Source organism: Meriones unguiculatus, chromosome 9, assembly GCF_030254825.1.
Source record: "Meriones unguiculatus strain TT.TT164.6M chromosome 9, Bangor_MerUng_6.1, whole genome shotgun sequence".
Taxonomy (NCBI): Eukaryota; Metazoa; Chordata; class Mammalia; order Rodentia; family Muridae; genus Meriones; species Meriones unguiculatus.
In genome coordinates this window covers 3,867,697-3,883,155 of record NC_083357.1, presented here as the reverse complement: position 1 = coordinate 3,883,155, position 15,459 = coordinate 3,867,697, and the positions used below count along the sequence as shown (strand labels likewise).

General features: G+C 49.5%; 1 protein-coding gene across 2 annotated transcripts in view; it reads right to left on the bottom strand.

The window, feature by feature from the left end:
* The window catches only part of Anxa11 (annexin A11), a 42,664-nt gene extending 29,654 nt beyond the window's left edge, over positions 1-13,010 (bottom strand). The window contains exon 1 of one of the 2 annotated variants that reach the window (XM_060390709.1): positions 12,854-13,010. The gene's annotated coding sequence lies outside the window, so the exon portion shown is untranslated. The remainder of the gene's footprint in view (positions 1-12,853) is intronic. The other variant, XM_060390707.1, reaches the window with a different exon arrangement.
* Between the last annotated feature and the right edge of the window lie 2,449 nt (positions 13,011-15,459).

Sequence of the window (15,459 nt, the reverse complement as noted above, 5' to 3'; positions counted from 1 at the left end):
CCTAGCTCCTAGGATGGGCACGCATGTTCATTTCCTCACTAAACATCTCATTAGCCTTCTTAGTGATCTCATGGATGCATACCACACTACCACCCCCTTTTTATACACTAGGAAACAAGGCTCAGACAGTGCTAGAATTGCCTGCACTGGGCCTCCCAGGGAGATGATAGGTGCTGCAGGCCCTGCCTCCTCTTGCTGCTTCCTACCATTGTCCAGCAGAGTTGGCGCTGGGATCTTCGACACAGCTGCATTCTGCTTAGGACCACAAGTTCCTGACTCATCTCTCCTCATTCTGGCTGGTATCTGCCCTGACTGCCTATTGGTAGGTAGACTTCAGGAATTTGGGAGACAGCAGTACCCATCTAGAAGATTCCCTTCTCTTTCCCATCCCAAACAGGACCCTAAATGATGTGAGATGCAGGAACATCCTAGCTCTTAAGACTCCCACACTCTGTGATCATGGAGCACTAACCTCACCTACATGGGTCATGGGGGTCATCAAGTGACTGACACAGCCAGAGAGCCCTGGGACAGCAACCACCAACCCTGACAGCATTTTCTCAGACCCCACACAAAAAGCCCACAGAAGGTGGAGGCAGGCATTCAGTTCCACACCCACACACCAGGAATTAAAAATAGCAGAGCTGACATCAATCATTCTCCAAGCTTCGCAGCAGACGCCACCACCCAAGACTGTCTCCTAGGCAGCCCAACCTAGACAAATTCCGGGCAAAGCTGGCAGGAGAGTGGCCACAGCAATCACTCGGGCCTTACCAAGAAATTGAGCTTGAGGGAAGAAATCTGAAAGAACCTTCTTAGAAATAAAAAGCCAATCCGCAGTGGCATTTGGATTGCCTCAGAATTCTGCATCACTGAGATCATTTGAGTTAGCAGCTTATTTTATTCAGTAGGAGCCAAGGCCCAGGAAACAGGAGAGAAGAGACCAGCCCGGGTTCTCAGGTTTGTCTAGGGAACAGGGCAAGGCCTAAAACCATATCCCTTGACTTCATGTCCAACGCATTTTAGCCCAAGATGGCACTGTGTACCCTGGGCTCCATCACACTCTCTCAGCTGGAGATAAAGTTGGGAGCCATGAGTATCAACCTGAGGAAACCAAAGTGATGAAGTGATGGTGACCTCCCCCAACAACTCCCACATCACTGAGTCATACACAACGCATCATCTGTTCCTGGGAACTATGAGTGACAGCAGAGAAACTGGAGTGGGCAGCCACAGATGTCATCTCTCATGGATGTGAGGAGCCACAGTAACCATCAGCCTCAGTTCCACCAGGACATACAGGACTGCCGCCATAACAAGAGTCATACTTGGGGTTGAAGACAGCAACCAGGGAGAAGGTGGCATAGCAAGGGCTCTCCACCCCAAAGCTGGGTCTTGGAAGGGCCCTGGTTTCACAGAAGGCCTGAGGGTAGCTCTAGGGCAGATCACAGTGTGAGCTCACAGGCCTGGTCTCTTAAGAGGAGGCTGAGGACTCTCGAGTATCAGCAAGGAGTGGAGGGCTGCCAGCACACTCCCTGACCCCCAGGGAAGGAGCTGTCCCGGTGCATGCCCTGCTGGCTTCCAGCTGCCACCACACATGGCTCAGTGCCAGCTCAGCCAATGGCAAGAGGATAAACATTAGTTTCAAATTAAGGAGAGCAGTGCATGGTGTTCCCAAAACTTCTGTTAGCCCTCAACCATCTGCCCTGTCTTTCTTTTAGGAACAGAACGCTCACTAGAACCTGGCACACGGCAGCCCCAAGAGCCATGTTCCCAGCCTCTCCATCGGCTCAGCAGAGCCTGCCAGTGAGGATTAGAGTGGGGTGACCTGGACCACGAAGGAGAAGGAAGCAGAGACAGCATCACCCACCTGTGACCTGCGACTAGATGCATCCACACACCCCGGCACCTGCCAGAACTAAACCCTCCGCTACGCATGCATACCCAGTCACACAGGCACATGCCCCAGTCAGCACCCGGGAACTAGATATGTGTTTCAGAGAGCTTTACACGTGCTCAAGTGTGAAAACCACAGCCCTAGAAAAGTCAGAAGCAACATATCAGGAGCCTGGACCTGGCTCTGCTGAAGAGAGGGAGAGCTAAGCCCTCCTTGATAAACAGCCTAAATCCTAACAGCAGGGATGACGCTGGGTGATGAGAAAGCGAACCAAGCTACCAAGAAACAAGGAGAAAAGAAAAAAACTTCCAAGCATAATAAACAGCAGCAAAAACGACAGGGAAGAGTGTGAATCCCTCTGTCAAAGACAGAGTCTCCAGAGAACACTGTAGCTGTCATGGTTTCCCGCCATCCCCTTTCTCTCCAAGCCCAGGCGTGCACTGGTTATAAGAGAAACTTTTAAGCATAAATGATTTAAAATTTAGGGTAAGACAAAGACATACAAAGTTACAAAAAATGAGACACAGAATATTAATATTAAAAATATGTTGATGGTTGAGCTGTTGCAGCCCATAAAGTGCTTTGCTGTGCAAGAATGAAGACCTGAGTTCAAATCCACAGCATCCACGGAAAATGCCAAGTGCGGTGAGGCATGCTTACAATCCAACACTTGGAGATTGATTGGTGGAGACAGTAGGGTCACTGGGGTTTGCTAGCCGACTAGTCGGTCTAAATTGGCCAGTTCCAGAGGCAGTCAGAGACCCTGCCTCAAAACATAAGGTAGAGTGATAGTGGACAATATCTGATGTCAACCTCTAAGTCTCCACGTGTATACGGCACAGAGTACACACATGCATACGTCTCTCACTCTGTCCATCTCTCTATGTCTTTCTGTCTCTCTCTGCTCCCCCCACACGATATCTTGAGGAGTTCTTCATAATCCTGCCCTAGCAAACTAAGGACTTTTCTAGCTGTTTAGTACAATGTCTTTGTCTGAAAACACGGGCCTTAGAAATGTACTAAGCTCAGTAAGGGCAAGTAAACCAGGCTACTCCAGTCCAGTCCAGAGATAGAAAAGAGCCAAGACTACAGGATAAAATCTTCTCCTGCCCATTTGGCCCCTGTACTTTGTATGCTAACTACACCACATTCCCCTTGAAGGGCAGGGAGAGCTCACCTTGTTGTCTCACACTTGGAAGAAAGTGTGACAGGGTAAGTGAGAGCTGGTTACACACCCCCTGGCACACAGGAAGGGGCCTAAGGGCAGGTAAGGTTTTGCCATGGTGCTGATATGGTTACGGTTCTGGTGTCATTTGTCCCCTAAAGTCCCACCTGATGGAAGCCTGACCTTTGGGAAGTGTAATGGCGCTGAGAAGTGACAGGACCTTTAGGAGGTGGGTTGAAGGGATGTGGAAACTGGCCATTGTCACAGCAGTGGCCTCATCCTTTCTTACTTCTCTTTCCTCCTCTGCCATACTGTGTTGCAGCAAAGAGCTGCCAGTTCACTGGGCAAAATCAGCTTCTCTATATTTGCTACATGTTCTGTTGCAGTATCAGAAAACAGACTAAGATTCCCAAGGCCCTAGAGTTTACAGGTAAGTCTCATTTTACCCACTCTTTCTAAAAGCCTGACTGCCATAAGGACAAGGACCACTGGACACCGGGGGAGGTGCACTCACCATCATCAGCAGGCTGAGAAGCAAGACCCTCCTACCAGCCCTTCCGTGTGTGCCGAGACAGAAAGCACAGCGGCCAGCGTCACGGCTGCCAGGGGACACTGCCTCTAAATGTCTGAATCATAAAGTTTTGTAAAAAAAAAAAAACTGTCTTTATTAATTTTAGGACTGTAAGAAAAGACACTATCCCATCTCTTGGTTGTTTCTTCTAAAACATAAATAATACAGACTTGAACACAATACAATCCACAAAGCAGGCCTAACAAAACCTACTAACTTCCAAAAATGAAGGCCAAGTTCACAAAGCCAGAATTCTCGCCAAGGACAAACGGAGCTTGACGTAGATAAAATGACAGTGGGAATTATTTGATCTGTTGCAACCCGCCCCACCCCATTCCACTCCCACATAATGATTCACTGTGTAGCCTAGGCTGACCTTAAACTTCATACGTGGTCCAGACTGGTTCTGAACTCCTGAACCTCCTGCTCAGCCTCCCGTACACTGGGATTACTGGCTCATGCCACCACGACCTGTTTTATAGAAAGAATTTCTGATACATTTCTCAGTAATAAGAAAAAGTCACAGTGGCACACACCAGTAATCCCGGCACTCAGGGAGGCAGAAGCAGGTGGATCTCTGTGAATTCGAGGCCAGCCTGGTCTTCACCAGGACAGACAAGGCTACACAGAAAAACTCAGTCTCAAAAACAAAAAGAAAAAGAAAAAGTCAAGATGAATTTAAAGGTATACTCTAATGTCATCTGGTCAGTCACAGAACAGATTTAATGCAGTCTGAGAAAAGATGTTTGTTGTTTTTGCTAATCAGGGACCCAACGCTGAAGCAGTCAGTCTCTCCACTACACCACTAACTTGTAAATTCAGGACAATTTTCCTAAACAGGCCCCATATCAGAGCTGATTTACAGTGACCAAAGGACAATGGAAGGTGAGCACGGTGTGTGTGTTGCGGTTTGAATGAAAATGGCCTCCAGGCCCTTAGGGAGTAGCAGTATTCGGGGGTGTGGCCTTGTTGGAGGAAGTATGTCACTGGGGGTGGGCTTTGAGGTTTTAGACGCTCAAGCCAGGCCCAATCAATCTCTCTTTCTCTCTCCGTCTCTCTCTCTCTTCCTGCTGCCTGTGGGTCTGCAGATGTAGAACTCTCAGCTCCTCCTCCAGCACCATGTCTGCCTGCATGCCACCATGCTTCCTGCCATGATAATAACAGACTCTGAACTGCAGGCCAGTCCAGTTAAATCTTTTCCTTTATAGGAGTTGCCATAGGCTGGAGAGATGGCTCAGAGGTTAAGAGCACTGCCTGCTCTTCCAGAGGTCCTGAGTTCAATTCCTAGCAACCACATGGTGGCTCCCAACCATCTATAATGAGATCTGGCGCCCTCTTCTGGCCTGCAAGTGTGTATGCAGACAGAACATTGTATTCATAATAAATGAATAAATAAATAAATGTCTTTAAAAAGGAGGGTTGCCATGGTCATGGTGTTTCCTCACAGCAATTAACACGAAGCCATTATGGAAACCCATCCCCTACACTTAAGGACAGCCTTGAGTGTGACAGGCTTGTCAATGACAAAGAGAACAAAATAAACTAAAAGAAGGAATGTATAAAGCTGAAATTAATGGGCCCCTAGACAGAAAAAACAACAACAACAAACAAACAAAAAACATATATTTGCTGTCACGAGCGCTTGATTATGCTGGAGGACTTTAACCAAGATGCCACAAAGGGCGGGGAGGTATTGATAAAAGCCAACGCCAGAATGATTTTTGAATGCTGCTTTAATCACACTAATCACACAGGTATCTAAGAGTTGCCTAGCACATTATACATCTTATGGGGAATACAACCTGGCCACAGGTATGGGCTCGGACACTCGTCTCCAGCTTCGGGTGTCTCCTAGGCCAGGGAACTTCGCAGTTCCAGTTGGACCTCAGACATGACTTGATGGGCCTTGGAGCTTCTCTGCTCCAGCCAGGCCTCAGAGGCGAAGCAAGCTGCGGTTGCTCGGGAGCTGCCTTCCAGGGCCCGTCTGATAAGGTGGTCCTTTCAGGGCCGGTTTGTTAAGGTGGTCTGGGCTTTTCAAGTAGCCGCTCGGAAATAGGCTGGGTATCAGCGGTCTATCAGCTTCCTCATCATGAGTCAGGCCTGCCGCGCCTGTGTGGGCTCGGGCTGCATTTTTATACACTTTTGGGGGGCATGGCTTGGCTTATTCTTTCACACGCGCCAGCTGTTAATCAGCTGACATTACCTAATTTCATTACCTAATATCTTAGGGGCGTTACTTTAATTGTTATACTTTATTCCAGAGCATTGCTTAGCTTATCATCCTTACACACACACACACACGTCAGCTGCCTTAAGGGCGTTACTTAGTTACTATTACTAGGAACATCTTCTTATCTGTCCTCGGCTGTCTCACGAGCTCTCAGTGTCTTAAGAGCGGTCTTAGTTACTATTACTACAAATGTCCTCTTCTCTATCCGTGACAGCTCGGCTGTCTCACAAGCTCTCAGTGTCTTAGGGGCGTTGCCCAGTCACTGTCACCAAAAATGTCTCTTCACTTTGCTCCTGACAGCTCTGCTGTCTTACGGGCTCATTACATTTATAATTCTACTGAAAGTAGTTAGAATCCCGTTTCTTGATTTAGAGAACTTAAAAGCATTAAAAATGTCAACACTTCTCAAATAAATACATCCCAGAGCATTCTAGGGAGAGTTTCTTTCCCCAACTCTGCTTTAAGTCAATAAAAACAGGAAAAGAACTCATTACCCACTAGTGAGAAGACTGAATAAATTGTGGTAATTCTGTACTGAGAACATTCCACAGCTGCTGACCTGGAGCAACAGTAACCCAGTTACCGTCACAATAAACAAGTCACACAGAAGCTGCAGGATGAGGTACGCAGGCTGTGACCAGCCACCACCCTCTTGCCTCAGGTGGAAAAGGGGCAGCCAGGGTGAGCAGAGGAAACAGGAAACAGGACCCTTCGCTCTCTCACCCTGTCCCCTTCACACCGTCACTCTCCTGAGGCTCTACATGCTTGCTTCAGCTGTTCCTTCCCATCACTGTTCAACGCCACGGCTGACTCAAGTCTACTGAACAAGACGCGTCCAGCTCCCATGACTGTCTGCTAGCTGTCTCTATAGCCCGTTTTCCTTTACTCAGCTATCCCAGGGAGTTCTTTAACATCACCATGCCCTTGACTTCAAATATAAATACAACCTAGACAAAATTGCCTGTCTAGCCCAGACGCTTCCTCAGTTCTGCCCCTGACCCCAACTTAAGAGTCTCAAAAGACACCAGAAGTAAAACATGAGGGAAAACGAAGTTCCTGACCTTCTCCACTTACCTCTCTAGTCTCTGGGACATCCAGGGGAGAACCTAGTGTTATAGCAAGCTCTAAGGCCACTGAAGACAGCTATCAGGGCTTTTTTGAGGCCCATCACGAGAAGGTTCTCTTCCAGGTCAAAAGACGGAATCTACCTCTGGCTCTAGGCAGACACATGACATTCTGATCTGCTCCAAAGATCAGATCACTGCCTGCTACAGTCTCCGCTCAAATAGTTAAATGAGCTGGGCCTATCGGTCATCTGGCCAAGAGACCATGCCTTCGGAATGCTAATTCACCCAAAGTCATGATTAGGGCATGGAAGGAATTCCCTTAGTGGAATAAAGCTCTCATCCCCCTGCGCAGTGACCCACAGAGCTTCCATCAGGTAGCCACAGCCTGGACCAATCTGGGCTTTCTCACCCTTTTCTCTAAAGCCTCCCGCCCTTCTTGACTGCCTTGAGGTATTTGCTGACCCTTATTATTGAAGCTGCCTGTTTTCTTGAAGGCATGACTTCTCTCTTCCTCTTCTCCATCTCCTTCCTCCTGGCAACTACTGAGATTCGAAGTTCGTTGTTTTTCTTTCCAACTCTAATAAAACTGTCCTTGAACATCCTTCCAAATCCTTTCTGAAATTCTCATACTAACAAGACTAAAAACCCAAAGAAAAGAAGGACCTTGATATCCGCAGTAACACTAGATCTCCTTTTGTGCATACAGAACAGGCTGGGCAAGCAGTGGGCACTCACTAAAGATGTCAACAGACACATGCCTTGTCACACAATTCCTAAAAATAACTGCGCCCTTTGTAGTGGACACAGCAAGCTCTCGTCCATTAACACTGGGCCTGGCCCCCCTTACACACTCATTTTTCCCCAAAGATGCTTCACACACCAGGCTTCATTCAGTTCCTGCCTGCCTGATCTCCTCGTGAAGTTTCCAGTTTTGTCTCCACCCAAACCCTGAATCTCACCCTTCTGTCTTACAAACCAGCCTCCACTGAAGAGCTCACGCTCCTGAGTGCTTCAACTGACTTTTCTGCTGCTAAGACAGTGAGATCTTCAGAAGCACAATCTCAAAAAAACTAACACCAATGAACACAGGGTCAGCCTTCACCCTGGCACGCCCCTAAAGCTTTCTGGTTTCTTAGTAACACACCCTCAATATCAACAAGATCATCACAGCTCCCCCACTAATCTCAAAACCCTTCCACAAATACCTTGTCATCTGATTCTCTGTTGGAGGCAACCATTTATCATCCAGAAAACTGGAACCATGTGACTACATGGCTTGTCTTGGTTAGCGAGAAGATGAAAACTGTCCTCTATTCCTCTAATTCTTTTTTATTACTTTATGGGTGCTATGCCTGCATCTAAGTATGTACACAGTTATATGACTGGTACCCTCCAGGGTCAGAAGAGAAGTCAGGTCCCTGGTTGTTATAGATGGCTAGGAGTGGGCCTTGTGGGCGTTTGGAATCAGACCTAGGGCCTTTGTATAAACAAGTGCTCTGTGGTTGTTTGAACAGAGAATAGTCCTCATAGACTCATATGTTTGAAGAGTTAGTTTCCAGGTGGTGGCTATTTGGAATGATTAGGTGTGGCCTTGCTGGAGAAGGTATGTTATTGGGAGTGGGCTTTGAGGGTTCAAAGGACTCACACCATTCTGAGTTAGTCCCCTACGGGCCGAGATGTGAGCTGCCAGCTGTTTCTGCTGCTACCTGACTTTGCTCCACCATCATAGACTCTAATACTCTGGAGGCAAAAGCCCTATTTATCAAAATGCTTTCTTGTATATGTCTACCTTAGTGTTGGTGTTTTGCCACAGCAATGGAAGAGTAACTGACATGTGCTCTTAAGCACTGAAACAAGTCTCCAGCCCCCAACTGCTCAGCTGACTGCTAAGCAGTTTACATAGCAGTGTGGGTAGCATCATCAAGAGCTGACCATTCATTCACTGTATAACAACAACCAACCAAACAAGTGACCCCAAGACCTTTTGCCTGATGCAGGCCAACTGGTTCTGAGGTTATTGGAAGGTTCCATTCCAAACAGCATTCAACAACTGCTCTTACAAATGCCAGCTCCCACCAAGAAAACCAGATTTCACTTATCCTCAGAGATAATGTCCTATTTAGGTATCCCTCAAAGGGGCTCAGTGGGTATTCTGAAGAAAGATTCACAGAGAGTGGAATATGTTCCCCTGGCTGAGCTTGTGAAGTATAACCACACCCAGACTCTCCCGATCCCAGGGACCTAGTGCCAGGAACTGCTCTGGGCTCAAGAGGAGAAAAGCAGCTAAGAAGGGAAGCAGAGAAGGTCGCAGGCCTTCTGGAAACAAAGCATGCAAGCCCACACACCCTGGGTTTCTTTCCTCTCTCTCTGGCAGAGTTCCTCCTCTCTCCTGTCATCCCAAACCGCCTATTACTCCCTTGGGTCACAACACCAGGCATCACCGAGCAATCGAAGCCTTCTAGACAATCATGGCTCCGAAAGAAAGAGCTCAAACAGCCGAACTTGCTTTTAAACAAATGTTTCAATTTTACCTGTGTGCCTGTGTATGCATGAGCCTGGGTGAGCCACAACTTGCCGGGTCGGTTCCCTCTCAGGGTCAAAAAGACTGGAAGACTTAGCAGCCGGTGCCTTAGCCAAGGCCTCATGCAGCCCAGACTGTATCCCAAGTCACTATGCATCTTCCGCGTCCCCTCCCCCAGGAGAACACTTGGTGTTAGTTAAAGTTACTGACTGTGTACGCTCGTGTGCACCGGCTGGGGATGGGAGTACACGCCACCGGACTTGTGTGGAGCCAGAGGAAACCCCGTGAACATCAGTTTTCTACCTAAGTCATCTCTCTGGCCCCAAATTCATTCTCTATCTAAAACTGGCTGTGAACTCCTGATCTTCCTGCCTCAGTCTCTTGAGTTACAGGTGTGTGACCCCCACACCCAACTCTCAAAAGGTTGAACTTAACTCTTTCAGCCTCTTTCCTTCTTCCTCCTCAGTCTGGGTTCATTTCCACTTCACTTCCCCATTACTCTCTGACTATCCTATAGCTCCAATATGCAAGCCACAAAGACATTACTTTCTTGCCTGCCTCTCATCCAACTGACATTTCCTGCTCGCTTGAAGGAAAGGCCCAAGGCTGCGTGGGGGTGAGACATGCTTTAATCCCAGCACTCAGGAGGCAGAGGCAGGTGGGTCTGTGAGTTTGAGACTAGCCTGGTCTACAGCGAGAATTCCAGGACAACCAAACTATAAAAAAAAAGAAAAAAAGAAAAAAGAAACCCTGTCAAAACGAAACAAAACAAACAACAAACTAAAAAGGCCCACCATGGGCAGTTTGTGAGACCAAGACATGACTCAGAAAGTTTCCAGGCTCTAATAACACAAGAATAAGACCCATGATCATACAAATGGGTATGTATGAGGCCAATCCCGAGAACTGGGCCAATGACAGAGTGGAGGAAGAAGGCATGTCCTGCCCCTCCTACGGGGGAGTAAAAATGGCTTGTCAGTAAGAAATAGGCAAAACGGAGGAGAGGCCACTCTCCCGGCAGGCCCTGGCTTGTGCTTTACGCCTGAGCAACAGCCAGCAGTAGTGCAGATTCGGTTCACCCTTCTAACTGATCGGCACCTGAGCACTGCAGAGCTGCTAAAAACAGGGACAGTCACCAGGCCGTGGTGGCACAGGCCTTTAATCCCAGCACCCAGAAGGCAGGGGCAGGCAGAACTCTGCGTTCAAGGCCTGCCTGGTCTACAGAGTGAGTTCCAGAACAGCTAAGGCTACACAGAGAAACCCTGTCTCTAAAAAAACAAAACACCAGAAAACCCATTAATTTGCTGGGCATAATGATGTACACCTTTAATCCCAGCACTCAGGAGGCAGAGGCAGGCAGATTCAAGGCCAGACTGATCTATACAGTGAGTTCCAGGACAGTCAGAACTGCACAGTGAAACCCTGTCTCAAAAACAATCAAAAACTCAAGGGGCTGGAGTGATGGCTCAAGAACTCTTGTACCCACACGGCACTTCACAACTGTCTGAAACTGCAGTTCAAGGGTATCCAATGGCTTCTTCTGACATCCAAGGGCACCAGGCACCCCCATACTACACACACACACACACACACACACACACACACACACACACACGCAGACAAAAACACCTATACACAAAAAATAAAATTTGTTTAAAATGTGTAAAAATAGGCCAGGTGTGGTGGTGTACACGTTTGATCCCAGCACTCAGGAGGCAGAGGCAGTCCAATCTTTGAGTTGAAGGACAGCCTGGTCTACGGAGTGGGTTCCAAAACATCCAGGGCTACATACATACACACACACACACACACACACACACACACACAAAAATAGATTACCTCACAGGACTGGAGTGATGTCTCAGAGGAGAAGAGTGCATACTACTTGTTCAGAGTTCAGAGTCTGTGAACTCACAGCTACTTGCACTTTAACTCCAGCTCCAGGGGCTCCGAACACACACACACTTAACTAAAAACAATATAAATATTTGGGGGGAAGGGTTGTTTGTTTGTTTTTGGAGACAGGGTTTCTCTTTGTAGACCAGGTTGGCTTCGAACTCACAGAGATCCACCTGCCTCTCCCTCCCCAAGTGCTGGGATTACAGACATGCATTGGACACCACACACAGCTTAAGTGACATTTTTAAAATATTACTTCTGGCAAAGTGCACACACCTTTAATCCCAGCACTCGGGAGACAGGAGTCTCTAAGAGTTTGAGACCAGCCTGATCTACAACGCAAGTTCTAGGTCAGCCAAGACTACATAGGGAGACTTTGTTTAAAAAAAAAAAAAAACCACACACAACCCACACACACACATAAAATTAACTTGCTGAATCCTCACATTAAGTCTATGAAACAGGAATTATAATTATCCCATTTTGTGGATGAGGAAATCGAGGTCAGGAAGGGATGAAAGAACCCAAAGCGGGCACCTGTGTTAGAGCCACAGCCTGCCTTGCACTCACTCCCCTGCCTAGAGAATACCAAGCACTACACCGCCTTGAGGCAAAGGCCCTGTTAATCCTCCTGGAATTCTCAACAACTGACTGGAGCAGGGACGCAAGGAAGGAGCACAAGGAGAGCAAGCTGAGGATGAGGTAAGACAGCTGACCCTGCCCTGCGAGACTCCAGGCATGTCCAACCTTTTGACAATGACACACACACTGTCCTCTACAAAGTTTACACTTGAAAACAGCCCAATCCGGTTACAAAGAAAAAAAAAAAAACATGATGTTATATTTATTGATTTTTGTGTAGGGCCATATTTGTAGCTTTTTTCTTAACTATGCAGCCCCGGGGCAAGCCATCTCATAGAGCCTTATTACCCCGGCGGGGCAGCAGGGAGCAGCTACTGGAGTCCCGCGAAGGGAGCAAACGGCCTAGGCTGACACTCTAGAGCAGGGTCCGAGAGACCCAGGCTCCACAGACACGCGCCGATCGGCGGGCGGGGAGAGAAATCCCCGGAGCGAATGTGCTGTCCTCGCCCAGATCTGTTTATCTAGCTTAGCAGCCTGGCCTGCGCTCACGAGGACTGGGGCGGCCAAGCCCAGGCAAGAGCTCTTCCGAACTCTGCAAGGAGAGGCGGGGGCCGGGGGACCAAGGCCGGCAACACCGCCTGGCACAGCCTCGCCTCCTCCGGACCACTGGGGAGCCCGCCTTACATAAACGCGGGGCGGCAGGTCCAGGGACGCGCGCCCCGCGGTTCCGGAGCGCGGTTCCCAAAGGCAGCCTCCTCGGCCGGCTGGGCTCGGTTCGGCCTCCCCCGGAAGCGCCCCGGGCAGGGGAGGCTCGCACCCGCGGGAGCCCTGCGCTCCCACGCTCACCTGCCCGGACCCCGCTCCCCCCACGCCGCCCGCGGACCCCAGCAGGCCGGGCCGCCCGCCGAAACCCGCACGCACCGGCACCAGAGTCCAGGACACGGAGTTCGTTCGGACGGCAGCTCCCCCCCGACGCTGGCTTCCCGGAACCCCGACCGCGAGCGTCTCCGTACGGGCGAAGGAGGAGCCCGCGGGGCGCAAAACTCTCGGGCGCCGCCGCCTTAGTCGCCCCGGGGCGGGGCCTCGAGGGGGCGGGGCCTCACGAGGGGCGGGGCGGGGAACCACGCCCACAGGTGAGGGCCGCCTTGGACCGCCGCTTTGTGGGAAGCCCGGGGCCTTCCTGAGAGGGTGGGACCTTCACCCCTGCATGCTATTAGAGGTCCGACAGTGAAGAAAACCTTAAAAGGTCACACACACCACGTGTAGGGCAGGAGGAACCTTCATAATGGAAACTATTACTAACGGCCTCATTCGGTGATCAGGGCCAACATCAGCAGCGATGAGTGACACTGATCTTCTGTCCTGTGGTTCCTTCCTCCCTGTGACACATGACTCCAGCGTAATCGTGCGAAAACATCAGGCCGGCCCCATCCGAGGAACTCACGACTGTCCAAGGAAAGGTCATCTAAGCAAGGAAAGCCCGAGAAGCTGTCGCACGGAGCTATAAAAACTAAATAATGTTACATCTGGGATGGGATCCGGGGGAAAGGAGCCTAGGTTAAACACCGGTGACAATGGGCTGGTGATGGCTCAGCGATAAGAGCCTGGTCTGCTCTTCCGGAGGTCCTGGGTTCAATTCCCAGCAACCAGAACAGGGCGGCTCACAACCAGTCTACACTGGGATCTGATGCCCTCTTCTGGCATGCAGGTGTACATGCAGATAGAGCACTCATATACATAAAATAAATAAAACCTTAAAAAAAAACAATGACTGCTAAAAGGTATATAGATTTCAATAACAATACGTCAATATTGGTTCATTCATTGTAGCAAAACTGCGAGTATGTTAATCACAGAGTGTTTTGTTTGTTTGTGTAGAAAGAGGTTGTGTAGTGAGACATGACTGTGTAACATTTTTAAAAATTAAAAATCCTCTCACTCTCCCCAGCTCACTTTTAGGCGCCGCCTTCTAGGTGTCTGTCAACACGCTGTCTATACGTGCGTTGTTTAGGGTGCTTAGTAAACGTGTTTGTTTATAAAACAGGATTGCAGTACTTTTTTCCCTCGCTGTTTCTTGCAGTGTCCTTTCAGCGGGCGCCCGGGGCTCACCAGGTCCTTCCCAAGGGCTGCACAGGGTTCTCCCTTCCCGTTTGCGGTCCGTTTTCTTTAGTGTCTAGCTCCCAGCTGGTGCACACTTACTGCATTGCCTACTTTTGTCTTGCAAACTAGCCACTCGTCATTTGCATTCCAGGGGTGCAAAGAACAGCAAGAGCCGGAAGAGCCGCGTGGACGGGTGTGTTTCGGTGGTCTGCCCCGCCGCGGGAGGGCTCCGCGTGCAGGCGGGAGCCGCGCGGGACGGCTGGCTATGGCCGCACACGGCCGGTTCTCTAGGGCTGCCGTCTACAGCCTAACACACGCCCCTGCAGGCAGAGCTCCCTCCGGATTGGATAGCGCGCTTCGGAGGCAAGCGGGGAAACTCGGGCAAAGGATTCCAGAGTGAACGAAAAAAGAAATAAAGAGGAAAGGAACACGGTTGCCCCTAGGTATGGTGGAGAAGAAAGTTCCTGGTAGATAAAAGAAGACGTAGTCAGAGGCGGTCACGTCTGGGAAAGGCCTGAGCGGTCATGACCTGAGCCACGTGAGGAGACAGGGGAGGGGAACCTGGAACCGCAACCGGGAGGTCAGAGACACAGAAAAGGGGGCGGGGAACCAAAATAATCCGATTAAGTAGGGAAGAGCAGCCCAGCACCCTGAGCTGGAGAGTTCAGGGTAGAGGGCCAGGTAGGCCGGGTAGGGATTGAGGGGTTGGGGAAAACCGGGCGGCCAGGTCCGCGCTGACAGGGTAAGTAGGGGCATCAGCCTTTTCCCTGGGGTTTGCCACTTAACGCAGAGAAGCAGAGAGAAAGCATCTCCTGAACCAAAAAGACGAGCAGAGGGGCAGAAAGAACAGGAGCTGGCTGTTAAAATTGTTGAAGTCCGCCACCGAACCAGCTCCAAGCTTTGCTGGACTTTAAGGAGCTGCTGTCACCCAGCACTCTCTCAGAGGCAGGGGAATTCTCCGGAAATGTCACCTGGTTGCGACCCAGATCCTCTGCCCCATTCCTGCTCAGTGCTCGCCACTGCAACGCGGGCTTCTGACGGCCCACTCTCCTCTGAAGTGGAGCCAACGCTTCTTGGAACATGACGTGTGAAAGACAAATCGTTTAGGGCAGAGTTTCTCAACCTGTGGATCGCGACCCCTCAGAGTCGATCACCCTTTCACAGGGGCCACCCAAGACCATCTGCAAACCAGCTAGCAAAATTACAGTCACAAAGTAACAACAAACGTTTTTGTAGTTGGGGGTCACCACAACCCTGGAATTGTATTAAAGGGTCGCATTAGGAAAACGGAGAACCACTAGTTTAGGGTGAAACTCCTCTCTGTGACACATGCCTTTCTGCCTCTTCAAAGCCAGAATGTCGAATAAGCTGCCTTTTGTAATTTTTCCTTTTTTATTATTATCATTTATTACAATTTATTCAATTTG